Source organism: Bubalus bubalis, chromosome 23, assembly GCF_019923935.1.
Source record: "Bubalus bubalis isolate 160015118507 breed Murrah chromosome 23, NDDB_SH_1, whole genome shotgun sequence".
Classification (NCBI taxonomy): domain Eukaryota; kingdom Metazoa; phylum Chordata; class Mammalia; order Artiodactyla; family Bovidae; genus Bubalus; species Bubalus bubalis.
Genome location: NC_059179.1, coordinates 30,561,362 through 30,570,942, shown reverse-complemented (window position 1 = coordinate 30,570,942; position 9,581 = coordinate 30,561,362).

The following is a 9,581-nucleotide window of genomic DNA, read 5'->3' as shown; positions in this document are numbered from 1 at the left end:
GCTCCTTTATCCATGGAATTCTCCAGTCAAGAATACTGGAGTGGGTAGCCATTCTCTTCTCCAGGAAATCTTCCGGACCCAGGGATCGAACCTGGGCCTTCTGCTAAGCAGGCAGATTCTTTACTATTTGAGTCACCAGGGAAGCCCAAAAATTGTTATAGCTACCATTTAGTGAGTGATTATGGGCCAAGTTTTGTGCTTGGTGTCATATATGTATATATATATATGCATCTTATCAATCCTGCTAAATCAGTACCATGAATTATATTTTTTAAATGAGGAAACTGAGACTGAGAAAGTTTAAATAACCTGCCCAAGGCACATGTTTGATATGTATTCCAGTGCGTGCAAATGTTCTAAGTCGCTTCAGTCGTGTCTGTCTCTTTTTAACTCCATGGACTGTAGCCCACCAGGCTCCTCTGTCCATGGGATTCTACAGACAAGAATACTGAAATAGGTTGTCATGCCCTCCTCCAGTGGATCTTCCAGACTCACGGATCAAACCCATGTCTCATGTCTCCTGCATTAGCGGGCGGGTTCTTTACCGCTGGTGCCACCTCCAGAGTCAAAGTAAATAGTATACTCGGAGAATCCACAAAGAGTTAGGGAAGAGAGAGATCAATTTCTGCTGGAGAAAACAGGAAGTATGAACAGCCAGAACTGTGATGGGGGAAGGGTGGAGCAGGGGGGCCTTTGGTGATGGAGGTGGAAGGAGCACAGGTGTGTAGTGAGTTTCCTGACACAGGTCACCCAACACGTTGCTCAGGCCATGCTCATGGTGATGGCATGACTTGGGTCTCTTCACTGAGCAGACAGGAGAGTATGAGGAATGTTGGCCAAACAGCAAGTAAACCTGTCTGCCTGGAATGAAAAGTTTGTGTGGGGCAAAGTTAGAATTTATGTAGTCTCCAAACATGACTCTGAAAACTCAGCCTTTGTTTACAGATAACCGGTTTAAGTAGCCCCACCTCCAGTTGGGATCCGGAAGCTCCCCAGTAAGAGGGCACAGCAATCCACTCCAGTATTCTTGCCCGGAGAATCCCATGGACAGAGGGTCCTGATGGGCTGTAGTCCATAGGGTCACATAGAGTTGGCCACAGCCGAAGTAACTTAGCACTCACGTACACACCACCAGTTACTTTCCATTAATACACTCACTTATTTTCATTCATTGAGACAATAGCATTTATTGAACTCCTATTATGTGCCAGACACCTGATGCTAGGGTTAGAGCAATGAATAAAGCAGGCAAATATCTTTGCACTCAGGAAGCTTTCATTGTACTGAGAAAACACAGATGTTAACGTGTAAACAAGTTGACAAGTCAGGTTATTTCAGATGCTAAAGACTAGAAAGGAAATAAAACAGATCGTTGACAATGACATGTTCGGAAGGACGAAGAAAGCCTCTTTGAGGAGGTACCATTTGAGCTGAGACCCAAATGACCTGAAGCTCCCAGTTGGGGAGAAAACCAGTTCAAAGGTTATGAAGCCGGACAATCTTGGTATGCCTAGCAGATTGAGAACAAAGGACAAGGCACCCAATAGGTGGCGGGAGTGTTTGGGTGGGGAGGGTGGCTGAATCTTGTAGTTCTGGTAGATCAGGCTGAGTTTGACTTTTAGGGGGTTTCAAGCTAAGGAGGGGCTTTCCCTGGTGGTTTAGATGGTAAAGAATCTGCCAGCAATGAAGGAGACCTGGATTTGATCCCTGGGTTGGGAAGATCACCTGGAGCAAGGAATTGGTACCCACTCCAGTACTCTTGCCTGGAGAATCACATGGACAGAGGAGCCCAGTGTGCTACAGTCCATGGGGTCACTAAGAGGCAGACACCACTGAGTGACTAACAGTACTACTACTACTACTACTGGACATGGATTGAGGCCAGAGTGCATGTGGCGGGTAAGGGAAGGGAGGGAAAGAGAGAAATCAACCGAGAATAATCTCCAAACCTTTGACCTGAGAATCTGGGTGGAGAAGGGCATCATACCTAAGACAGAGGAGACATGAGAAGAAAGAAAATGACAGGCGAAAAGTGAACACTTCTATTTGGTCATGTTAAGCTTGAGATCTAAAATTTTCCTGTTCAATTTTTTCTGTTTGTTCATCATTAATTTCCTCTCCATTGTTGTTGTTTGGTCACCCTCTGAGACCCCATGGACTGCAGCACGCCAGGCCTCTCTGTCCCTCACCATCTACCGGAGTTTGCCCAAGTTCATGTCCATTGCATCAGTGATGCCGTCCAGCCATCTCATCCTCTGATGCTCTCTTCTTCTTCATAAGAATCTTCCAAAGAGCAAGAACTTTATATCTTGTTCATTATTGGATCTCTAGAGTCAGAACACTGACTGATGCAGAGTAGATGCTCAACAGCTATTGAGATTTGTTGACTCTGGTTCAGTAGTTCTCAAACAAACATTAAAACTACCTGGGAAGCTTAGAAAAAGTTTAGTATTAGTCCCCACCTGAACCTCTCCCCACCTGAACTCTGGGATTGCACTCAAGAAACTGCATATTTAGTCGGGACTATAGATGGGCAGTGGGAGAAGGCAATGGCAACCCACACCAGTACTCTTGCCTGGAAAATCCCATGGATGGAGGAGCCTGGTAGGCTGCAGTCCATGGGGTTGCTAAGAGTCGGATGCGACTGAGTGACTTCACTTCCACTTTTCACTTTCATGCATTGGAGAAGGAAATGGCAACCCACTCCAGTGTTCTTGCCTGGAGAATCCCAGGGACAGGGGAGCCTGGTGGGCTGCCGTCTATGGGGTCGCACAGAGTCGGACACGACTGCAGCAACTTAGCAGCAGCATAGATGGGCAGAGATCTACAGTCTAAACCAGTGGTTGAGATACATTAGGATTCATTCAAATATTTACCTTAGAAACCACATTTCAGCACCATTGCAAAAGACTGAAAAGTATGGCTTTAAGAATTCAATTGTTTTCTCAAGTGAAGTTAAACTTTAAAGGTTTTTGAGAGAAAACCATTGAAAGAATCATGGAGTCACTCTTATCTCACTTGGCTTATATGCTCTCATTGGAGACCAGGAAATGGTCTCATTGGAGGGTCCTTCATGTGAAGAAAGATGGTGACCTGAATGTGGGGACAATCCTCTTTCACCGCGTCTCCAAAAGGCATGTCCCACACCCATTTACGGGCTTGTGAAATGTCTTTACTTGGTGATTATAGTAAATGTATGTTTTTGCCTGCACAGCATCTGTTCCCTTTTCTAAGAATGTCTCAGTCCTCTGTGGAATCTTGTTTCACCCCATTGCTGCAGTCTTGGCACCCTTTCCTTTCCTGAGCAAGGAATTGGCCTCAAGCTGGACCAACCAGATGTTCTTTCCCTTGCATTTAAATATTGAGTAGAATGACACAAAAACTTAAGGAGATCAGAGTTCATCTTCAAGGAGGTCCCTGAGGAGAGTGTGATTAGATACTGCTGCAAAGATCTTGCTTGACTTGGCTCCTGTCCTTCCCAAGACCTGATTCTTCAGCTTTCCTTCAATTTTATGAGCTGTGAGCTTATTCTTCCAATAAATTCCTTTTGTCTAAGTTAATTAGACTGGTCTCAGTTGCTTGCAATATAACTCATGACACGGCAATTAAAAACCTTGAGATCTATAATTCAAGGTAAAGCCTTCAAACCAAATCCTTCCTGAAAACAATAACACATTGACCCAAGTTTTCACCAAAATCTAAATGTCTGATAGCAGAGCCTGAACAAGCAGATGAGAGTGAAAGCGCTCTGTGGCTTGACATCACTTCTACTACTGAGGTAAGAAAGAAAATGATGGCAGGGTCATGACTCATTAACTCCACTTTACAAATTTTCCCTGAATTTACACATGAGATAAATACCTTGCTGGAAACTCTCAACATTTTTATTTCATGGTTTCTACTCAGCTCTACCAGCTCCTGAATTTCTGTCTTCGAACTAAACTTTCAGAGTAATTCTTTTCAAAGCAGGGCACAATTACTGGGACACATAAACCTAAGACATCAATTTATGAACATGAGAACTCATGATATTAAATTTAGTTCTCATTTCCTTCTGTGGCCCTCTGGGGGAAAAAAGAACATCCTGTCCTTTTAATCATTTGGGTTAAATCCCAGTCATTTGTTGACCTCTCCCCTCCCCACATTTAAAAAAAGACCTATAACTCTTTAAGACGCTGAAAAAATGAATAACTTTTGTATTGTAAGCAAATTTTTTGGAACAAAATTTCTCACAATCTCATTTTTACTGACTGTTGAGATTAAGTCACAACAGATAGGATGCTGAACAAAGCCAAGCACATATTGAGTGTGAACCACACCCAGGAAGGATAAGATAAAATGGGTAACCAACAAGGACATGCTGTATAGCAGAGGGAACTCTGCTTAATGTTATGGGGCAGCCTGGATGGGAGGGGGGTTTTTGGGAAAATGGATACATGTATATATATGGCTGAGTTCTGCTCTGCACCTGAAAATATCACAATATTGTTAACTGGTTACACTCCAATATAAAATAAAAAGTTAAACAAGTTTTTTAAAAACACATTATAGTTTACAGGGCTAATACAAATGAAATCTAATCACTTGCAGACTATATGCAGTATAGTGTTGCTCAGTCATGTAGAGTGTCTGACTCTTTGAGACACCATGAACTGTGTAGCCTGCCACGCTCCTCTATCCATAGGATTGCCCAGGCAGGAATACTGGAGTAGGTTGCCATTCCCTTCTCCAAGGGATCTTCCTGACCCAGGGATCATACCTGGGTCTCCAGCTTTGCAGACAGATTCTTTACTGTTTGAGCCACCAAGGAAGCCCATATGCAGTATAAGTGGAGCTCAAATGTAAAGAACAGTATTGTTAATTTAAGCATTTTTAATTTTAATACTGGTTGCTGTTTGTGAAAAGCAGCCATGACAATATATGGCTCTAAATCTGTATAGTCTGCGTGGACAATCATTTTCCTCTTAAATGGGAGGAAGTAGATTACCACTTTCATTATTAAAACATAAAACAGTATGACAAGCATTTTTGCTTGTAATTTTTGAATTGCTGAACTTTGAATTTTTAAATTGCTGAACACTTACTATATTCCAGGTACGATTCAAAGTGCTTTATAATATAGATATCTATTTAATCTTTACAACAATCCCACGAGATATTATTCTATTATTTTCCTGTTTAGAAACAAGGGAACTGAAAAATTAAGTAATTTGCCTATGATCAAAGAATTGGTAAATGGCAGAGGTTGGGTTTGAAATCCAGACAATAAAAGGACCCCAAAATCTGTTTTCTCTATCCCATCTCTCACCACCTTCCAACACTACTTGGCCAATTGGTGAAACAGCACCTGGTTTCTCCTTCTGCCTGTACTCGAGGCCCTTCTAGCCCTCATTTTGAACGTTTAAAACTACATTTTGAGAGCTACCTGAACCAAGTAACCAAAATAAATAGACTTTCCAGATGCCAATTTGGTTGGATGTTAATTAACTGAATGGTGAGCCTTTCCAAGTGAAAGAGGAAAATGAAAATGTTGACTTATAACTTAACATTCAGAAAACTAAGATCATGACATCCGGTCCCATCACTTCATGACAAATAGATGGGGAAACAATGGAAAAAGTGACATACTTTATTTTTTTGGGCTCCAAATTCACTGCAGATGGTGACTGCAGCCATGAAATTAAAAGACACTTGCTCTTTGGAAGAAAAGTTATGGCAAACCTAGACAGCTTCTTAAAAAGCAGAGACATTACTTTGCCAACAAAGGTCCATCTAGTTAACGTTATGGTTTTTCCAGTGGTCATGTATGGATGTGAGAGTTGGACTATAAAGAAAGCTGAGCGTCGAAAAATTGATGCTTTTGAACTGTGGTGTTGGAGAAGACTCTTGAGAGTCTCTTGGGCTGCAAGAAGATTCAACCAGTCCATCCTAAAGGAAATCAGTCCTGAATATTCATTGGAAGGACTGGTGCTGAAGCTGAAACTGCAATCCTTTGGCCATCTGATGTGAAGATCTGACTCCCTGGAAAAGACCCTTATGCTGGGAAAGATTGAAGGCAGGAGGAGAAGGGGACGATAGAGGATGAGATGGTTGGATGGCATCACTGACTTGATGGACATGAGTTTGAATAAGCCCTGGGAGTTGGTGATGGACAGGGAAGCCTGGAGTGTTGCAGTCTATGGGGTCACAAAGAGTCAGACACCACTGAGTGACTGAACTGAACTGAAGCCTTTCCAGCAGCCTGGACAGAAAGTAACTCAGATTTTACATTAAGTAAAATAGTATAAATTTAAAGCTCTAAACTAAGTCAAGTCTCCAATGCATGGGCAAGATCTTCAGATTTCAAATTCCCTAGGTTTCTAAGTTCTTAGAGCTGATTTGGGATGGGAGGATGGGTCGTGAGCTCTCACAGAAAGGGGTCCTTTCTCTGATGTGTGAGTTTTACTTCTTTACCAGAGAGATAATTGAGAGACCAGACTGGGGCATACATCTCCAGGCAACCTGGGTACAGAGTGAAGAACACTAAACAGCTTATTCTCAGACATTCAGAGGCTCTGCAGATACAACGTAATTTCCTGAGCCCGTCTCCCTGCAGTCTGACCATGACACAGCATGCTTAAGCCCAGAAGGTGGGTAGTTTCTCTCAGATTCTTTTTTTTTTTTTCCTTTAAATGAATTGATCCAATCCTGGATCAATTAAAAAATTGATTCAATTTTTTAAAAGAGTGCCAGAATTTTAGCAGGATGTACCTCTAATTGGGCGTGGCTTTTGTTTTTTTCTGGGAGTATGCCAGCCCCTCTTCTCTCATGTTATTACTTTCTTTATGTACAACATTAGCACTTTTATTACTGGATTAGCAATCCAAGGCATTAAAAAAGAGAGAGAATGTAGGGTGACCATAAATGGTCCTGCCCTTTGTGCCTTTGCTCTTTGAAGAGATAGGAGGGGAAAAAAGGAAGTGATGGGAGCAGAAAACAAAGGCATGACTCCTTGCCTCTAATCTTGTATTTGTTGTGGAATATCAAAGGCACAAATAAAGGAGTGCAGACATACCTCAGAGATATTTCGGATTCTGTTCCCAACCACCAAGATAAAGCGAATACCACAATAAAGCAAGTTTTACGAATTTTTTGGTTTCCCAATATCTATAAAAGTGTGTTTACCTTATACCTCCATCTATTAAGTATGCAATAGCATTATGTCTTTAAAAAAAAAGAGTACATACCTTAATTTAAAATTACCCTATTGCTAAAAAAATGCCAACCATTATCTGAGCCTCAATAGTAATCTTTTTGCAAAAGTAACATCAAAGGTCACTGACCCCAGATCACCGTAACAAATATAATAATACTGAGAAAGCTTGAAATATTGGAAGACTTACCAAAATGTGTCACTGAGACATGAAGTGAACAAATGCTGTTGGAAAAATGGCACTAATAGGCATGCTTGATGCAGGATTACCACAAACTTCAATTTGTGGGGGGGGGGGACTCAGTATCAGGAAAGTGCAATAAAGCAAAGTATGTCTGCAAAGGGGTTCAAAATTATGTATAAAAAGTGCTCAAAAGGCCACAATCATGGAAGTAGCTGTGTTCAATAGAAAGGTCAGTAGAAGGATCAGCATGTTGCTTGGGTTCTACACTAGTTTAAGGAGTCTCAGCTTCTGTTTCCTTCTCTTAAAATGGGTGTGGGAATCAAATTATACATTTGCAGACTTTGAAAGGGACTCAAAGGTCATTTGATCCAGCCTCTGATCCACTATAAGAATTTTTTCTACAGTATTTTTGACAGAAAACCAATCACCAACTTCCCATGAAAGGGCACTTGTAACCTCTTTATTCTCCTTATACTGAGCTAAGTTCTGTGGACCTCAGGAGGTACATCAGGACTTCCATTCACTGGTGGTGGTTCTTTTCTATGAAGTTCTGAATTGGCAAGTTTGATGGCTACAGAGATAATACAGTGCTGTGGAAAGAGAATCAGGTGAGCCTGAGCCTGGACCCCATCTCGAGCATTTACCTAGCTGTGAAATCTTGACCAAAGTTAACTTATATTATGAGGAACTCCAGTCTAATGGAGAAATTGCAACCTACCCTACAAGTTTGTTGGGGGAATTAGAAATAATTTATGTAAAATGCCTTCACATTGAGAGTGCTTTATAAAAAGGCTGTTAAAAGGATTATTTTCTTAGAATATAATAAAATCAATATTCACTTAAGCCTGAAGAGTTTGTGGCATGGTTTCATGCCTTTGTTACAATGGTTTGCTCTAAAATTTTCTTAGCTTTCCCCCTGTTCCAGTCATAAAAAAGCAACCACTTCCTATATGTTTCAATGCATTTCCCTTCTTAATAAATCTTCTCTTCTATGTACAATTAGAAAAGGAGGAAGGAGCTTGAATGTGGCCTTAATGAAATTAAAATTGTATATGCATGTATGCTGACCAATTAGGAAAAAAAAAAATCCACAGTAGAGGTAGTGTTTAATCTTTACTCTGAAACATAACAAGCTTTTGAGTTTCAAGCTGTAAAGGAATCATTTGCTTCTGAAATAAAGCATAGTTGCTAAAATGTGCACCAGAAGGAGAGATTGTGGCAAAACAGAGAACATGGTCACTTTCCTGAGGTGAAAGGACTTCTGTGAATTTAGGAGTGAATTACCCAGAGTTGTGGATCCCACAGTCAATCAAAACTTCTAGAAAGTTTCCTTTGGAACAGACGCTTCAAAGTGTCTCCTCTTGAATTTGGCCATTTAACTGTCAAGAATTAAAACATATGACTCTTGGACCAAGTAAATCCACTTAAAATATACTACGTGTGTTGTGTTAAGTTGCTTCAGTTGTGTCTGACTCTTTGAGACCCTATGAATTGTAACACGCCAGGCCCCTATGTCCATGGGATTCTCCAGGCAAGAATACTGGAGTGGGTTGCCATGCCCTTCTCCAGGGGATCTTCCCCTCCCAGTGATTGAACCCACATTTCTTATGTCTTCTGCATTGTCAGGTGGGTTCTTTACCCCTAGCACCACCTGGGAAGCCCTAAAAGACACTACCCTACAGAAATCCTGTACAAGCATTTTAATGAGATAGTTATAAGGATGTCCACTGCCACGTGGTTTCCAATAACAAACAGAAGAAACAACAATCTAAATCTTTAAACAGGAGAACAGTAAAACCAGTTATAATGGATCCGTAAAACAATACTCTGTAGCATTGAAGAAGCATGATATTGACCTTGATATACTAATTTGGCATGATGCCCATGATATATTGTTGAGGGAAAAAGTAGGCTGTAGAATAATGGACTGAGAGTAATGTCATATTTGTATATATAGATACATATGTATGTGAATGAATTCATATTTGCATGTGTAAATAGTTATGGCTGCTTGGTGGCTCAGTTGTGTCCAACTCTTCGTGATCTCATGGACTATAGCCCGCTAGGCTCATCTGTCCATGGGGATTCTCCAGGCAAGAATACTGGAGTGGGTTGCCAGGCCCTCCTCTAGGGGATCTTCCCAACCCAGGGATCAAAACCAGGTCTCCAGCATTGCAGGCAGATTCTTTACTGTCTGAGCCATCA